The 18653-nt window shown below is 45.3% G+C and overlaps 1 protein-coding gene across 3 annotated transcripts in view; it reads right to left on the bottom strand.

Annotated features, from left to right (window-relative positions):
- Positions 1-18653, bottom strand: part of TASOR2 (transcription activation suppressor family member 2) — a 67275-nt gene that overhangs the window by 38622 nt on the left and 10000 nt on the right. Inside the window, exons 2-3 of one of the 3 annotated variants that reach the window (XM_081022580.1) lie at positions 7784-7859; positions 2151-2240 (exon numbers count right to left, since the gene is read on the bottom strand). The exons of 1 other annotated variant lie outside the window; for it this stretch is intronic. The gene's annotated coding sequence lies outside the window, so the exon portion shown is untranslated. The remainder of the gene's footprint in view (positions 1-2150; positions 2241-7783; positions 7860-18653) is intronic. One more of the 3 variants, XM_081022579.1, reaches the window with a different exon arrangement.

Raw genomic sequence — 18653 nt, 5'->3', positions numbered from 1 at the left:
TTATGTTAAATTTTAAATTTTTTTAAAAAAGCAACAAAAAAGAATCCCTAATAGGAATGCTTCTGGGTTTTCATTAAATGTAAACTTTGATATTTTTTTCATCTCCTCGTAGACCATGTCCCAGAATTCCAGGGGTCCTTAAGCTTTTGCCTCTGGGCCACACTTTCAGAATAGTCATACCTCGGGTTACAGACGCTTCAGGTTGCGTTTTTTCCAGAACGGGTTACTTCCGGGTTTCGGCAGCCGTGCATGCACAGAAGCGCTAAATTGTGCTTTGCACATGTGCAGAAGCTACGAATTGCGACCTGCACATGCACAGATGCTCCGCTGCGGGTTGCAAACGTGCATCCCACATGGATCACGTTTGTACCCAAGCGCCCAGTGTAAACATTTGCTCATGTTGCACCAGATTTTTTTCAGAAAGTGGTGGGGGGGGTGAGTGTTCGGACCCCTGGGCCCTCACTTGTGGGGTTCTGTCCTCTCCCTCATGCTTTTCAACATCTACATGCAGCCGCTGGGAGAGATCATCAGGGGGTTTGGGCTGGGTGTCCATCAATATGCGGATGATACCCAGCTCTACCTCTCTTTTAAATCAGAACCAGTGAAAGCGGTGAAGGTCCTGTGCGCGTGTCTGGAGGCGGTTGGAGGATGGATGTCGGCTAACAGATTGAGGTTGAATCCTGACAAGACAGAAGTACTGTTTTGGGGGGACAGGAGGCAGGTGGGTGTGGAGGACTCCCTGGTCCTGAATGGGGTAACTGTGCCCCTGAAGGACCAGGTGCGCAGCCTGGGAGTCATTTTGGACTCACAGCTGTCCATGGAGGCGCAGGTCAATTCTGTGTCCAGGGCAGCTGTCTACCAGCTCCATCTGGTGCACAGGATGAGACCCTCCCTGCCCACAGACTGTCTCACCAGAGTGGTGCATGCTCTAGTTATCTCTCGCTTGGACTACTGCAATGCGCTCTACGTGGGGCTACCTTTGAAGGTGACCCGGAAGCTACAACTAATCCAGAATGCGGCAGCTAGACTGGTGACTGGGAGCGAATGTCGAGACCACATAACACTGGTCCTGAAAGACCCACATTGGCTCCCAGTACGTTTCCGAGCACAATTCAAAGTGTTGGTGCTGACCTCTGTCACTGTTTTTTGTGTTGAATATGCTATATGGTGGGACGCAGGTGGCGCTGTGGGTTAAACCACAGAGCCTAGGACTTGCCAATCAGAAGGTTGGCGGTTCGAATCCCTGCAATGGGGTGAGCTCCTGTTGCTCGGTCCCTGCTCCTGCCAACCTAGCAGTTTGAAAGCCCATCAAAGTGCAAGTAGATAAATAGGTACCGCTCCAGTGGGAAGGTAAACGGGGTTTCCATGTGCTGCTCTGGTTCGCCAGAAGCGGCTTAGTCATGCTGGCCACATGACCCGGAAGCTGTACGTCAGCTCCCTCGGCCAGTAAAGTGAGAGTCGGCCACATGTGGACCTAATGGTCAGAGGTCCCTTTACCTTTTATGCTATATGGTAATTTATGGACCTAATAGGTATCTAAAGCCATTTGCACATAACAAAATATGTACCGTATTTTTCGCTCTATAAGACGGACCAGACCACAAGACGCACCTAGTTTTTGGAGGAGGAAAACAAGAAAAAAAATATTCTGAATCTCAGAAGCCAGAACAGCAAGAGGGATCGTTGTGCAGTGAAAGCAGCAATCCCTCTTGCTGTTCTGGCTTCTGGGATAGCTGCGCAGCCTGCATTCGCTCCGTAACACACACACACATTTCTCCTTACCTTTTAGGAGGGAAAATGTGAGTCCTATAGAGCAAAAAATACGGTATTTTATCAAAGTAATTGTTGAACTGAAATACAATTAAGAAGTAGTATATTAACAGTGAAATTGGGGGTGGGGCCCCACTCTGGGCCCTAAGCTATAACTTGTTTAGCTTATACATAAATCCGGCACTGCTGGAGAGCTAAGCAAAGGGCTGTTCTCAATCCGGATGAATCCTCCCTTCTGCGCTGCAGCAACGATCAAAGTCCTAGCAGCAAACACAAACTGAAACTAAAAGGGCGACGACCGTCGAAAGGCTTCCTCTAGAGAGGAGCCACGTGGAATGGGGAAAGAGATTGTTGGGAGTTCAGCAAACGTTAAGTTTTACCTCTGTTTCGGATCAGAGCAGGAGTAAAACGCAGGTCTCCTCAAGTTCTGCCTTGGCAAAGCGGTTCTTTTGTTTGGAGAAAAGTTCGTCCTGCGTTAAGACAGAGGGTAATGAATCAGATCCACCCGGTTTTTTCGCCCATGCGGTGACAGATCTTAAGACCGGCCACGTGTACACAGAGCTTTGAAAAGAGGAAGCAAGCTTCTCAACTAGGCATTACCAGGAAATTCTACAGCCTGCATAAACGCTGCAAACTGATGCATAATTTCCTCCCCTTACAAGCCCAGTAACTTAGTCTGCCATTTTGCACGACTGATTCTGGTTTGGCAACACATGAGGAAAGAATAAGAGAAATGGAGATCACTAGTTTATTTAGCCCTTCTTTGACTTCTGCGATTGCTACAGACACAGCCTATGCATTTCAAGCCTAATTTTCACCAGCATTGAGGACTACAAACTTCAGATTCTCAGAGAGGAGGACTGTGTGCCTAATAGCGCAGTCTATGATCCTACAGAATCGCAGGATCCTTATATCTAAAAATATATTCCATCTAAGAATTTACCATGCTACCTTGAGTCAGGAATTGGGGGTGGGGATCCTAGATCCAGCTAACCAGCTGGATCCTGAACTCCCCACCTAGGCCATTTACACACAGGCAACCACGAGGCTTTCAAAATAGCACTGTGCAGTTTTTACTATCTATATCTTCACAGAGGGTATCACAGAGCTGGAAGGGACCACAAAGGTCATCTAGTCCAACCCCCTGCAATGCCGGAATATTTTGCCCAACGTGGGGTTCGAACACACAGCCCTGAGATCACAAGCCTCAAGCTTTACCAACTGAGCTATTAGGCAATCCTAATAGATTGGATTTTCCATGGCTTTAATTCTATTACAGCTTTATTGCTTTTTATCTCTTATATGTTGCATGTTTTTAGCCTTCTATATTTTGTCTGCGGGTGGCGCTGCGGTGTAAACCACTGAGCCTAGGGCTTGCTGATCAGAAGGTCAGTGGTTCAAATCCCCGTGACGGGCTGAGCTCCCGTTGCTCGGTCCCTGCTCCTGCCAACCTAGCAGTTCAAAAGCACATCAAGTGCAAGTAGATAAATAGGCACCGCTCCGGCGGGAAGGTAAACGGCGTTTCCGTGCGCTGCTCTGGTTTGCCAGAAGCGGCTTAGTCATGCTGGTCACATGACCCGGAAGCTGTCTGCGGACAAACGCCAGCTCCCTCGGCCTATAGAGCGAGTTGTGCGCGCAACCCCAGAGTCGTCCGCGACTGGACCTAACAGTCAGGGGTACCTTTAATAATATAATAATAAATTTTATTTATACCCCACCCTCCCTGGCCAGGGCCCAGCTCAGGGCAGCTAACAACAGTAAAATTACAGTTAAAACACAATGGGGGGGGGGGGGAACGATGACGAATTTAAAATATAGGTTAAAATGCAATTTAAAATGCACTCTCATTTTAAAAGTAGCCCATAAATCAAAACCATAAGGGGAGGGAAACATAAGGGTCAGACTGAGTCCAAACCAAAGGCCAGGTGGAACAGCTCTGTCTTGCATTCCCTGCGGAAAGATGTCAAGTCCCGAAGGGCCCTAGTCTCTTGGGACAGAGCGTTCCACCAAGTCGGGGCCAGTACTGAAAAGGCCCTGACCCTAGTTGAGACCAATCTAACCACCTTGTGACCTCGAAAATGTTGTCATTTGTGGACCTTAAGGTCCTCCGCGGGGCATACCAGGAGAGGCGGTCCCGTAGGTACGTGGGTCCTAGGCCGCATAGGGCTTTAAAGGTCAAAACCAGCACTTTAAACCTGACCCTGTACTCCACCGGGAGGCAGTGCAGTTGGTAAAGCACTGGATGAATGTGATCCCGTGGCAAGGACCCCGTAGGAGCCTCACCGCGACATTCTGCACCCACTGCACCTTTTACCTTTACCTTTATTTTGTGTGCAATGGTGTGTTTTTTCAAAAACCGCCTTGAGTCCCGGCCTAGTGAAAAGGCGGGATGAAAATAAATATGGTAATAAATATAATAATGGTTTTCCCTGGCAATTTTAAGACCACGAGAAGACCAGGGCCCTTTGGCAATTAGGAATCTGGGGCAGAAACCTAAGGACAACGGGGTTACATTTATTTATTTTTACATCCCGGGGCCAAGTTGCTGAGTTGCTACAGGTTGTCTCCAACGCCATTGTACTACTTGTGCAACAAAAACCTCCTCCCTCTCCTTACACACCCTTCTGCCCTTCCCCAAACTGCTCCAGAGCTTTGGGAGTACCCCCATAACAGATTTGGGGGGCGCGTTTCTTGTGGTGGGGAGTTCCTCTGCCCATCCAGAAGCCCTTGTGCTAGTAGCAGCACTTGGTCAAATCCTGCCCAACAGACTTAAGGCAGCCGTAGTGATGCGATGCCAGCACAACAAAACTGGGGCAGATGGGGCTGGGGGCTGTGAGCATCTTGAGGGTCAAAGTGTGGGGTTGCTAAAGGACCAGAGAGCCCCACGCCCCGAGGTGCGGCCACTGGTAGGCGCACACCCTGGCTCTTAAAAGCATTATTAACAAAGCAACGCACAGGAAGAACCCTATAAAAAAGTTGTGAGTCACAGGGAGAGGCAACACCAAGGACCTTGACTGCTGGGTAGAGCAATGAAGAACGAGGGAATAATTCGAGGGAAATGGTCAGGGGTCCCTTTATCTTTAACCACATAAACGCCACCAGGAAATAAAAACAAAAACTATTCCCCCTCTCTTTTTTTTCCACTGGTGGGGGAAGAAAGAAGAGCTTTCCAGTTCTTCGTTTACCTTGCCTCTTTGATTATCTAGCCGTGGGAGGTTCCTCCTGGGTCGTTAGCAGGCTCTGCATAATTAGCTGAGCTCTAAGTGGGAGGGTACCGGTGAATCCGAAATAGCTTGCTGGTTTGTGGGAGGGTTTATCATCATTTATTTCTTATCGGGAGAGCACAAAGTTGGAAACAGGTGCCTGCAAATTATCTGCAAAGTATGTTCAGCTGGGAAGCTGTTAAATCTCCACCTTTTGTTCACCGGTATATTAACTTATCGCACAGCCCTGCTTCCGGGGCGTTATAAATTTAGACTTCAGTTTGGAAAAAACAGAAAGCCCTTGTTTGCAGATCTGCACACTGGGAGTTAATATCTTCACAGACCCAGTTCTCCGATATACTAATTTTCTGCAAGCAGGAAGCGGGGAAGCATTTCAAAAAAGAAAAGTTCAAGTCAAAGGCGCTATTGTCCAGGAAGGACTCTATTGCAGGATTTCTCGGGAGAGCAAAAGAGTAACAAAAAGCAGGAAGTGAAAGCACCACACAATGTCTGTTCCACACTTGCAAGGAATCGCTCCTTCGGTGTGGTAGTGCCTGAACTTTGGAACTCCCTGCCACTTGATATTAGGGTATTCAACTTCACTATACTGCTTTTGGCAAGTTTTATGCTCAGGCAAGCCTGCCCAGACATCTAAATCTGACGTGCATTTCAGTAATATGTAATTTTACTTTGCAATACATGTTTTGTAAACTGCTGATTTTACAAATATATACGTTTTGAAGATGTGGCAAATTAGGTCAACTTGCTTTTGACATCGGATTTTTTTGGCCATTTTAATGCATATAGGACAATCCTTCCTGAATCTGCGCAATCCTTAAACAAACCTTTAGTATGTTCCACATGAAAAGTACAGAAATTGATTTATTCATTCATTCATTTAATGTTTTTCTATCCCACCTTTCTCCCAAAATTGGGATTCAAGGCGGCTTGCAGTATTTTAAAAACATCATTTTAAAACACCAACACATTAGTTAAAAGCAACAGTTTAAAAATACAAAAAAAAACCACATTTAGAGCCAGCATTAAAATACTGAGTGCCCTGATAGCAGGCCAGTTGCCAACACTATCTGCACACATTATTAATTTTGTGTTTCTATTTTAGTATCATCAGCAAACTTAGCAACCTTTCTCCTCGCCCGACTCTTTAAAAACCACAAGTGCATTATCAGGGAGGCAAAAAAACTGGAGCTTAAAAACTGGAGGCAAAAAAACATGTCAAATTAATTTTAATTCCAAAATGATGATCAGTTAATATGCTTTGCGATTATCAATTTATCAATCTGCCCTTTGCAGATTTGAAAGGAAGGAGAGAAAAACCAGTGTGAAATGCCACGACATAGCTGTTCTTTCCCTTTTTTTTAAGGGAAATCCCCTTATTCCGAATAGGACTCCTCGCTAGAAAAGGGAAAAGTTGACAGCTATGTGCCACGAGCATTGTCAGAGGGCTAGATTGAAAGCGGCACACTGTATTCAGGTTTTACACAAAAGAAAAACCACAACCAAATAAACATTCAGTGTTAACAAATGAGAGGGAAATGTGTTCGGTGCTTCTGTATGGCAGCCGTTGATTTCAGTGAAAAGCGAAACTGATTTAAACAGAAATAAAAGTGAAACTATTCTGTTCCAGCAACCACGCAAGCTCCGTACCAGAGACAGAAGCATATTAATTGTAGGCAGAACAACTTGCTTTTTAAAGCAACCATCTCAGGATTTTTAACCTTAAATTCAAAGTTTACTAGTAGCTCCCTACTTTGCATATATATATATATATATATATATATATATCCATTTCCCAACTCCTGTACGCTGCAAATGTCTGGCGTAATGGGGACCTGCCTAAGCTAGATGGCTTTCAGGCAAAATTTCTACGATCTCTGCTGCAGGTACCCAACTGTGTCCCCAACTCCATACTTCTGTTAGAAGCTGGTGAATGCCCAATTCCAACTAAAGCATGGTGTTCTGCCCTAAAACATTGGCTCAGGATTTCGGTGTTTGATCTAGGGAAGGGTTTGTACCAACACCAGACCAATGAGGAGTTTGTCCGCAAATGGCAGAAAACCATGGCTAGAAAAGCCACCTCTATTGGTCTGTCACCCCCCCCCCAACTGTATTACCTGGATTATGAAGGAGTCCTAAAGATGTTAAAGCAAAGATTATGGGATAATGCACACAGTGACTTGCGATCTCGATCACACACAGCCTGTAGTCCTCTGGCAGCAGGAGTACAATATGGGCATGTCTTTAAGTTAACACCTTACATTAAAAACTTGACAGTACCAAATTATCGAAGGTTTTTCACCAAAGCCAGACTAAACGTCTTTCCTTCTGCAGTGTCGGATGGCAGGTTGAGAGGAGTTCCCTACCAGGACAGACTTTGCTCGTGTGCTCAAGACATCGATTCCATAAAACATATTTTGCTGCACTGTGTGAAATACGAGCAAGCCAGGGCTGAACTGATAGTACCCTTGCTGATACCTTTCCCGGGAAAATCAGAGGCTCACTATGTCAGGTTCCTTTAGCAGAACATTAGCAGTGGTGAAGTTTTTATCGGTGGTTGCAAGGACCAATGATCCCTATCTTTTAAGTCTGAACAAAATACCCCAGTAATGAGATTATTAAGTTTGCAGATGATACAACGGTGGTTGGTTTAATCACGGCTGGAGAGGGGGAGGCGGTCTATAGGAAGGAAGTTGAGCAGTTGGTGCAGCAAAAACAACTTACTCCTTAACTTAAAGAAAAAGAAGAGATTACTGTGGACTTTAGGAAATGTAAATTGAATATTCACCCACTTATTATTGAGTGGAAGTGCGTGGAACAGGTCTTGGTGTTTCGATTTCTGGGAATGGAGTTGAGAGATGACCTAACCTGGGGAGAAAACAGCAGACCTGATGAAGAGAGCACAGCAGAGGTTGTATTTTCTGAGAATCCTCTGGAAAAACAATCTCTCAAAGGACCTGTTGATGGCATTTTAACATTGTACTGTGGAGAGTGTATTAACTTATGGTCTGCGTGTGTGGTTTGGGAGCTGCACGGTCAGGAGAAAAACAGTGCTGTCCAGGGTTGTAAAGACTGCAAAGAGAATAACTGGGTGCACTCTTCCCACCTTGGATCAAATCTATGCTGCCAGGTGCCATAAGAAAGTGGCAGAGATAGCGCAGGATAGTGCTCACCCCAGAAATGATCTCTTTCAGCTTCTGCCTTCTGGAAGAAGGTATAGAGTTATAAAGACCAGGACTAGCCTCCTGAGAAACAGTTTCTACGCAAATGCAATTCTGGTTCTAAACGCAGCATAAGGAGTCTCTATAGTATATTGTATTTTAAAATGGGGTTTCAGAGTTTTTAGGGGTTTTTGAATGTTTTTGTTTTGTTTTGTTGAATGTTTTCAATTTCCTTGTTCTGTATGGGACAAGGACAATAAAGTTATCGTATAGCGTATAGTATATCGTATGCTTGTTTAACCTGGAGGTAGGCTGTCTGAATTGTGCATTGCTTTGTAACGATTTGTTGGGTCTCTGGACCGTAATAAAGATTGACTGCTTGATTGATATGTATGCAATTATAAAGCATCTAATGTTTTAGATGCTGCCCATTTTGCTCTGTTGGTATAATTCTGCAAACATACCAAGCTGCCAGAGAGCCAAACTTTCATGAAACTCTGGGTTAAGGTTTAAAAGACATGTGCAAAACCACACTTATCTTCAATGCCTCCATTGTGAGTCAATGAGGTGTTGTGGTTAGAGTGAAAGACTAGGACCTGGGAGATCAGGGTTCAAATCCCCACTCGGCCGCTAAGCTCACTGAGTGGTCTTGGGTCCGACACTGCCTCCCAGCCTGACCAACCTCACAGGGTCGTCGTGAGGAATAAAGGACCTCGGCATGCTACCTTTACCTCCTTAGATGAAAAATGGTTGAGAGCGCTGGGTATGTTTAGCCTGGAGAAGAGGGAGATACCCATCTTCAGATATCTCAATGGAGGAAGCTCGTTTTCTCCTGCTCCAGAGGGGAAGACTCGAACCCATGGCTTCAGGTTACAAGAAAGGAGATTCCGACTCAACATCAGGAAGAACTTTCTGACGGTAAGTGCTGTTTGACAGTGGAACGGACTCCCTCGGAAGATGGCAGACGCTCCTTCCTTGGAGGTTTTTAAGCAGAGGTTGGACGGCCCTCTGTCATGGATGCTTTAGTTGAGATTCTTATGTTGCAAGGGGTTGGAATAGATGACCCACGGGGTCCCTTCCAACTCTACAATAATTCTATGAAATTTAACAGTAAGTAAAGAAATATGTTGGGACGCGGGTGGTGCTGTGGGTTAAACCACAGAGCCTAGGGCTTGCCGATCAGAAGGTCGGCGGTTCGAATCCCCGCGATGGGGTGAGCTCCCATTGCTCGGTCCCTGCTCCTGCCCACCTAGCAGTTTGAAAGCACGTCAAGTGCAAGTAGATAAATAGGTACTGCTCCAGCGGGAAGGTAAACGGCGTTTCCGTGCGCTGCTCTGGTTCGCCAGAAGTGGCTTAGTCATGCTGGCCACATGACCCAGAAGCTGTGCTCCCTTGGCCAGTAAAGTGAGATGAGCGCCACAACCCGAGTCGGTCACGACTGGACCTAATGGTCAGGGGTCCCCTTTACCTTTAAAGAAATGTGTATATTATTGGGGGCTAGGCACTTATGGTATTTTTACCGAAGATCTATGGGTATAAATCTAATAAATAACAATACAGTCATACCTTGGTTGTCGAACACCCTGGAACTAATGACATTTTGGCTCCAAAACGATGCAAACCCAGAAGTGATTGTTCCGGTTTGCAAACATTCTTTTGGAACCTGAACATCCGATGGGGCTTCCACAGCTTCTGATTGGCTGGAGGAGCTTCCTGCAGCCAATCAGAAGCCGTGATTTTGTTTCCGAACATTTTGGAAGTCGAACGGGCTTCCAGACTGGATTCCGTTCGACTTCCAAGGTACGACTGTAACAGCAATAATATAGTAGATTAGCATCCGCCGGTATCTCTTGATATTATCCGACGGCTTCAGATAACAAGGGACTTCGGTTAGGGAGCACGTGCTTGCCACAGAGTTATCTGATTTCGCAGAAAATCAGTTTCAAGAAACCTTCCTAGCAGCAGCTAAGTAGATGACACACAACAGTAAGGAACTGGCGAGGTCTTTTACTGCTGCGGGTGAAAACACGAAGAGCCTTGTTCCAGAACCTGTTTCAGACAATGTCAAAAAAACGGGGTCCATCAATCAATATTGTCTACGTCACGCATCCCCAACCTTTGGCCCTCCAGATGTTTTGGACTACAATTCCCATCATCCCTGACCACTGGTCCTACTAGCTAGGGATCATGGGAGTTGTATGGCCAATACATCTGGAGGGCCACAGGTTGGGGGTGCCTGGTCTACATTAACTGATAAGATCGTGTCTACCTTGCAGAAGGTTCCCAGCTTCAATTGCTGACATCTCCCAGTAGGGTGGAAGGAAGACTTCTGCTGGAAACTCTCAAGAGCCACCAGCAGTCAGGGTAGACCATGTTAGGATCCTCGCTCCGTGTTTGCAGTCATGGGATAGTTGTCTATCACATGACGGTGTATGTTTTGACTCCACAGTGTGGGAAGTGACGGAGACAGGATGTTTGTGTTACTGTGTTCCGGAATGTAGGACGATTGTCCTTTGTTTCTTTGATGAGAAAGAGGAAGGAGTTAAGTCAGAATGCTCCGCGTGTATTATATGTAAATAAAGTTGTTGTTGTTGTTGTTGTTTAGTTGTTTAGTCATGTCCGACTCTTCGTGACCCCCTGGACCAGAGCACGCCAGGCACTCCTGTCTTCCACTGCCTCCCGCAGTTTGGTCAAACTCATGCTGGTAGCTTCTAGAACACTGTCCAACCATCTTCTCCTTGTGCCCTCCATCTTTCCCAACGTCAGGGTCTCTTCCAGGGAGTCTTCTCTTCTCATGAGGTGGCCAAAGTCTTGGAGCCTCAGCTTCAGGATCTGTTCTTCCAGTAAACACTCAGGGCTGATTTCCTTCAGAATGGAGAGGTTGGGTCTTCTTGCAGTCTATGGGACTCTCAAGAGTCTCCTCCAGCACCAGAATTCAAAAACATCAATTTTTTGGTGATCAGCCTTTTTTATGGTCCAGCTCTCACTTCCATACATCACTCCTGGGAAAACCATAGCTTTAACTATACGGGCCTTTGTTGGCAAGGTGATGTCTCTGCTTTTTAAGATGCTGTCTAGGTTTGTCATTGCTTTTCTCCCAAGAAGCAGGCGTCTTTTAATTTCGTGACTGCTGCCACCATCTGCAGTGATCATGGAACCCAAGAAAGTAAAATCTCTCACTGCCTCCATTTCTTCCCCTTCTATTTGCCAGGAGGTGATGGGACCAGTGGCCATGTAGATTAGCCCAAATACTGAGCTACTGAGTGTTGGAATTCTGCCTGGGTCAGAGGAACGTGCCACAAGCGTAGGCACCGGCAGATATTCCTGTCGACCTCCCTGCGTCTCCCAACCTCTGCTGATAAGCAGGCGAGGTCCGGCGATTCTTCTCAGATGTATGAGAGGAACACACCGTTCTTCCTCTCTCCCCTTTGGTGTCCCCAGGGAGGGGAAAGAAGCAGACAGAAAACTATTTACATCATTTATTTCTGCCTCTTACATCAGTACAGAGAATCATGTCTGCACTCAACAACAGCAAGAAGAAAAACTCCTCCCAAGTACATCCAGTACGGGTCATATGACACACACACACTGAGCTAACATCCGGTGCTCAGTACAGAATGGACTGCCCCTTTGTTCCCATGGCAACAGTCACAAACATCCTGTCTGGCTTTCCAGCCACAAGCAGCTGGCTGAGCTGCTAGAACCTTTGCTTGCTGCAGCATTGGTGCTTTATGGTAACATACTCCCCCTAAAGTATCAATGTGTGCTGCGAGCAAAGCGTCATCCAGAGAAGAAAACAAACAGTTGTTATATTTATAACATTCCCCTGTTGTTTCAGTTCCACCCTTGGAACTACCCGCCACTGGTTTAACCAATGTACCTCTCTGGTTGTGTGACTTCGCATTACCTCGGTTAACAACTCTCTGTTGTGCCTTTGTCTCTGACTCAGACACAGCTTCAATCTGTCCTTGGTCGTTTACAATAGCAACATATGCAAGGTTAGCAAACTCCTTTGAATACCTCTTGGGTGGTACACCCTTTGTTGCTCTCTCAGACCTACGTAAAAGTTGCTGATCTTCTCTGCTTTCTGGTTCAGCCTCTGAACTCTCTGGAGACCCAGTACTAAGCTTAATCAATGGTTCTTCCTTCACCTGTGAAGGTCTATCCATTGTGTGAGATTTCCTCTCAATGACTGTGACAACTGAACTCTCTGAGCTATCAGTGTCATCATCAGTACTACTGAACTCAATAAGATCAAACTCATCATCATCATCATCATCGTTTCCTGTGGGAAATGTCTGTACTACCCGCTCTTGCTTTGGAGCACTCTCTAGGAACTTTGTGAGAATCACCTGACCAGATTCAGACAAAATTACTCTGTAGAGACCCTTTTCATAACCCACAAAAATGCCTCTGGCATTCTTTACTCCACCTGGAGCTTCTGTTCTCACATGAGACCCGAAAACCTTAAAATAGGCAACAGAAGGTTTTCTATTGAACAGCTTCTCAAAAGGAGAACATCCCAACTCTGTTGAGACTTTTCTCAGCCACACATGAAGATAGGACGCTAGCGATTCGGCCCAATATTCATGTGGCAAATGTGAACTCAGCAATTGCGCATTCATTCCCTTTTGCAATTCTTTGTTCACTTTTACACAGACCCCCCTGTTCCACGCTTCTTGCGAAACTGCCACTTTGTGGTCTATCCCTTTTCCATCCAGGAACTTCTGAAACTTCTGTAACAGAAAAACTTGTTTGTCATCTGTGTAAAGACAATCAATGTTAGCATCATGCATACTTTTAACCTTGTCACAAAACTCCTGAAACTTTTCTAAAGTTTCTTGCGGTTTCTCCATCAAATAAACCCAAGAATAATTAGTGAAACAATCCACACACACAAGGTAATATCGTGCACCGCCTCTAGATGGTTCTAGAGGACCAATCACATCAGCATACACCCGCTGAAATGCTCTGTCGACCTTCTTGGTCTTAGTCACCTTCCTGGTGCTCACACTGGTCACACCTGCGAGAGAGATTTCGTTAGAAACATCAGAAGAATTACATTTCATGTAATCACTTTGATCAAAAGTCAACAAATACAGTCCATCTTTCTCTTTGGCAGTAAGAAACAGTTCTCCATCTTTGTAGATCTTGCAGCTTTTAGCATCATAGGACAGTTTCAGTCCTTTCTTTGCAATCTGCGACACGCTCAGCAGATTAAATCTCAGTTCTGGAACCAGGTAAACATTGCTTATAGTCAAGTTCAGACTTTCAAGATACACAGTCCCAATTCCAGTCGCTTCCAACTCTTGACCGTTGGCCTGTTTCACAGTGAAGCTTTGCTTCTTCAACGTCGAAAATAGTCCTCTGTGCGGGCACATATGAACCGTGGCGCCCGTGTCAATTATGAACGAGTTCCCAACATCTGGCGTGGTTCCTTTCGCCATCATAGCCTTTGCAGGTTTCACCTGGCACTTGGTACGGCTTTTGCCTGACGCCTGAGGCTTCGTAGAGCTGCTCTTTGCTCCTCTTGACTGGCGCGGCTTCTTACAGTTTCGCTGTAGATGCCCAGTCTGTCCACAATTGTAGCATCGGACAGCACTCAATGCTACACCATGCTCTCCAGTAGCATCAGCAGTGGGGGAATTAGAACTCTGTTCTTCCCTCCCCCTGTCTTTTTCTTCCAGTGCAGCAAGTCTGTCGTGTTCATTCAGGACCACAGCACAAACTCTCTCCGCGGTCAGCTGCGCGGCCGGTAGGGAACCAAGCTGACTGGCAACAACCTTGTAGGTGCGACTAAGGCTGTTTATCATCATGAAGCAAAACACTTCCTCCTGAAGACGGAAATTGCGTTCCACCATCTGTTGACGCAGAAACTTCATTTCTGTCAGGTGCGCTTGAACATCTCCATCAGGCGCAAGTCTCAGATTGGTCAATTTCTCAAAATACAGCAACGCTGAAGAACCAGCATCTCTCTGATGCGTTGTACGCAGCGTGTCCCATACCTCTTTCGCATTTTCTAAATGCTGAACATGCACCAACTGATCATCTGAGACACACAGAATTATAGCAGTCCTGGCCCTCACGTTCTGTGATTCCCAACCTCCGGTTGGTGCTGCAGGGATGGGGTTTTCAATTACATCAAAAAGCCTCTGATTCTGCAGCAGGGCCTTCATCTTTACAGACCAAGATGAATAATTGTCATTGGATAAGGAAGGAGGGCAAGGCAAACCTCCCCCTTTCTTGGCATCCATCTTGAAGCCAAGCCTCTCTCACCTCCAAACAAGCTGCAAAATCCAACAGCTGTTTTTTTCTTTCTCACGCAGCAAACTGCAAATTGTTTGTGCTTTTTGCACCTGGCAGCTAAACTCAGGCTGCTATTGAAAAGTCCCTTCCAAGAGCTCGTAAACTTTGTAGCCAAAACATTCTCTGATTTTGTTTCGCTTTCCCAGGCTTACTGTCCAGCTCCTCTGCCAGTAACTTTCCGTTACCTAGCAACAATGCATTCCAATAGGACTTCTTATCTTAACCACAAAAATTTGTGGAATGCAGGCCTCTTCTACCGGAGCTGTATTTTTCCAAAACGCAGCTCCCCGTGAACCAGTGAATTTATCAGACTGCGTTCACACTTTTAGCCCAAAATGCAGCATACCTTGAACTTTGTTGCTTGGAAAACACCTCTTCTTTCCACCAGCTGTCTGTGGAGCCTCTGGCATTTCTCAGACGCTTCTCTTCCTCCTTGGAGCAGAGGAGGACAATCCACCAGCCTCTCATGCAGATGTCCGATGAATCGCAACCATCCGAAGGCTGCCACTGTTGGAATTCTGCCTGGGTCAGAGGAACGTGCCACAAGCGTAGGCACCGGCAGATATTCCTGTCGACCTCCCTGCGTCTCCCAACCTCTGCTGATAAGCAGGCGAGGTCCGGCGATTCTTCTCAGATGTATGAGAGGAACACACCGTTCTTCCTCTCTCCCCTTTGGTGTCCCCAGGGAGGGGAAAGAAGCAGACAGAAAACTATTTACATCATTTATTTCTGCCTCTTACATCAGTACAGAGAATCATGTCTGCACTCAACAACAGCAAGAAGAAAAACTCCTCCCAAGTACATCCAGTACGGGTCATATGACACACACACACTGAGCTAACATCCGGTGCTCAGTACAGAATGGACTGCCCCTTTGTTCCCATGGCAACAGTCACAAACATCCTGTCTGGCTTTCCAGCCACAAGCAGCTGGCTGAGCTGCTAGAACCTTTGCTTGCTGCAGCATTGGTGCTTTATGGTAACACTGAGTTCCGTTACGCAAACTGCAAATACTCTGCAGGATTCTCTGCAAAATACTCTTGGTATCAGTCGCTGTGATGTTCGGGCTGGAGAAAGCTTTTGAAGCCCCAGAACGACCGACCAGGAGGGACAGACACATGCCAGTCGGGCATGTGTCTCTGCCAGGGTCCTACACGAGAGTAGGACGATCCTAACAGACCACTGTTTGAAATTAGCCAGGTGCCAGGTGCATTTTGCACCTGGCTATCAGCCACTTGTGACCAAGTGAAGATGTCTGGGTACCAGGATGGTGCCTGACATCTCCACCATCTGGAGATCATTGGATCTGGGCTGTTTTCACATACTAGCAACACATCCTGTAGAGTTTTACCAGTTATATTTCACCTTATGGTGTTGGAGGAGACTCTTGAGAGTCCCATGGACTGCAAGAAGATCAAACCTCTCCATTCTGAAGGAAGTCAGCCCTGAGTGCTCCCTGGAAGGACAGATCCTGAAGCTAAGGCTCCAAGACTTTGGCCACCTCATGAGAAGAGAAGTCTCCCTGGAAAAGACCCTGATGTTGGGAAAGATGGAGGGCACAAGGAGAAGGGGACAACAGAGGATGAGATGGTGGGACAGTGTTCTCGAAGCTACCAACTTGAGTTTGACCAAACTGCGGGAGGCAGTGGAAGACAGGAGTGCCTGGCGTGCTCTGGTCCAGGGGGTCACGAAGAGTCGGACACGACTAAACGACGAAACAACAACATTTCACCTGCACAATCAGAAAGAATTTCAGGAACCAAAATGTGTGTGTTTTTCTGTGCAGCCTAAGCAAGAACAGTGAACCACCCCATTGTCTTGCTCACAGTTGTGAAGAATATCACTAAGTAATGAATGGTCTGTGTCAACATTGAGAAAAAAAGGTTGGATTAGGTCAACATATGTGGACTGTCCCTGTATCAAGGGACTTTTCTTCTTTAAGTTCTCAAGAGTTCTTAACCTAGCTCAAGGTTCTCGTCTGAACTAGCCAGATGTTTTAACTGAGAATCAATGAGACTCAGTGCATCATTTGAAAAATAAGACATTAGAGCCATCTTGCCAGAAAATGACAACTGGACATTCCATTTTGGCGACTGTAACCTTGTTCCCCCCCCCCCCCCAATTTTATTGTTTATTATAGTTTAACCGGAGTTTCCATACATGCATAATTCTACATAGATGGTAATATTCCAGGATATGAAAAGTATTTTTTCTTTTCTTTTGTCTTTTTTCTATATATTTTTCCTTTTCTTTCTTTTTATTGTCATTAGTTTTCATTTTGGAAAATATGTACATAAGTGTGTTTACAGTGTTGTGTATTGTTCTTTGTCTTTCTTTGTTTAATTTCTATTTTTTGAAAAAATTAATAATAATTAATAATAATAATAAAAATTCTACATAGATTGTAATCTTGGTTTAAGGAGCCATCTGGCACCTAGCTTATATACCTGAGTTTTTAACACTGCTTCCTGCATTCCTATGCTAGCCTAGAAATAGAAGCGGGTGGTATAATCCTGATTAGCAATATAGAAGACAAAAGTAGGAGCCCTCAAAGTTCCTTGCCCCCATATAGAAATCACAGGCACCTTCTTGTTGTTGACACCCATCTGTCTCAAGAGACAATGGAGTGCGCCTCTGCGGGTGAAGTCAAACCTCTTTATTAGAACACCAAATTGACCTCCTTGTGGCGCAAGCTGTGTGTCTGGAGGTCCTGGGCTGCCCAGACGACAAGACCCCCATCTCAGCCTTGCTGATGTGGTCCAAAGGAAAGCAGAACAGGACATCTGGCACCAGGTCGGCACCACAAAATACCCATTTCATTGAAGAAAATCTTGTGGTGTTCAGGGTAGTCCGTCCCGTCGAAAAATGCACCTACCTATTAAACCAGTTTAGTGATGTATGGAAGTGAGAGCTGGACCATAAAGAAGGCCAATCGCCAAAGAATTGATGCTTTTGAATTCTGGTGCTGGAGGAGACTCTTGAGAGTCCCATGGACTGCAAGAATCCTTTCTGAAGAAAATCAGCGGTGAGTGCTCACTGGAAGGACAGATCCTGAAGCTGAGGCTCCAAGACTTTGGCCACCTCATGAGAAGAGAAGACTCCTTGGAAAAGACCCTGATGTTGGGAAAGATGGAGGACACAAGGAGAAGGGGACGACAGAGGATGAGATGGTGGGACAGTGTTCTCCAAGCTACCAGCATGAGTTTGACCAAACTGCGGGAGGCAGTGGAAGACAGGAGTGCCTGGCGTGCTCTGGTGCAGGGGGTCACGAAGAGGCGGACACGACTAAATGACTAAACAATAACAATTAACCTATCTACACACACACACATATACAAAAACAGACAAAAAGGCCATCTCCCCTCAAAAACCAGGCTTCACCCACCAACCAAGCAACAATAAAATAAACTCATTAAAAAAAGAATTAAGTACCAACATTGAAAGATTGGCAAAATATATTTTTTTTAAATGCTTGAATTAGCAAAAATGACGGCAACGATAAGAATGCAATCTAATCAAAATCTCAAACAGGAATGGAAAGGTGTAGAATAATACATGACCAAAAGATGCTCCAACAAGAATTTATTGATATGTATAGACTGATTTCAGTTAAATTAAGTTAAATTAAGCTATGCTAAGCAGATATGTAAGATGGAATGTTTAATTATTAAGATACAAAATTACAATCTCAATAATAAAGTTACGAAATAATAGCAAGGAAGTCACGCACAGGGCAAGAAATAAGAAATGGATAAACGTTGGTACATAATGAAACGTGAAAATGTGAATTTATGAATATCATGTATATGTATCAATATGTAAAGAGTTCATATATGTATTGCAACATTAATAATAAAGTGCAAAAAATTAAAATTTAAAAATTTAAAAAATAAAATAAAAAAAGAATTAAGGGGCAGGGGATTATGGGATGTGTCGTGTTGGGGACTCGCATTGTGCCAATGTCTTCGAAATCGTAGCTGGAGCACAGAAAATATTGTGGATTTTGGGTTTCAACAACAGCAACTTAAGCCAGAGGTCCTTAAGGCAGGGAGCTAGTTGCAGTCCACACATTTCAGTGGAATTTAAAAGCAGGATGTAAATAAGTAACCAAGGGAGCTATAGTGATGTCTCAATGTGAAAAAAAACCAACCAAAAACCCAAGGGGCAGCTCCATTCTGTTTTACATCTCCCAGGAC

The sequence above is a fragment of the Podarcis pityusensis genome (assembly GCF_964106645.2).
Source record: "Podarcis pityusensis genome assembly, chromosome: 10".
Taxonomy (NCBI): Eukaryota; Metazoa; Chordata; class Lepidosauria; order Squamata; family Lacertidae; genus Podarcis; species Podarcis pityusensis.
Note: the sequence above shows the minus strand (reverse complement) of the source record. Positions and strands in the feature narration are given on the sequence as shown.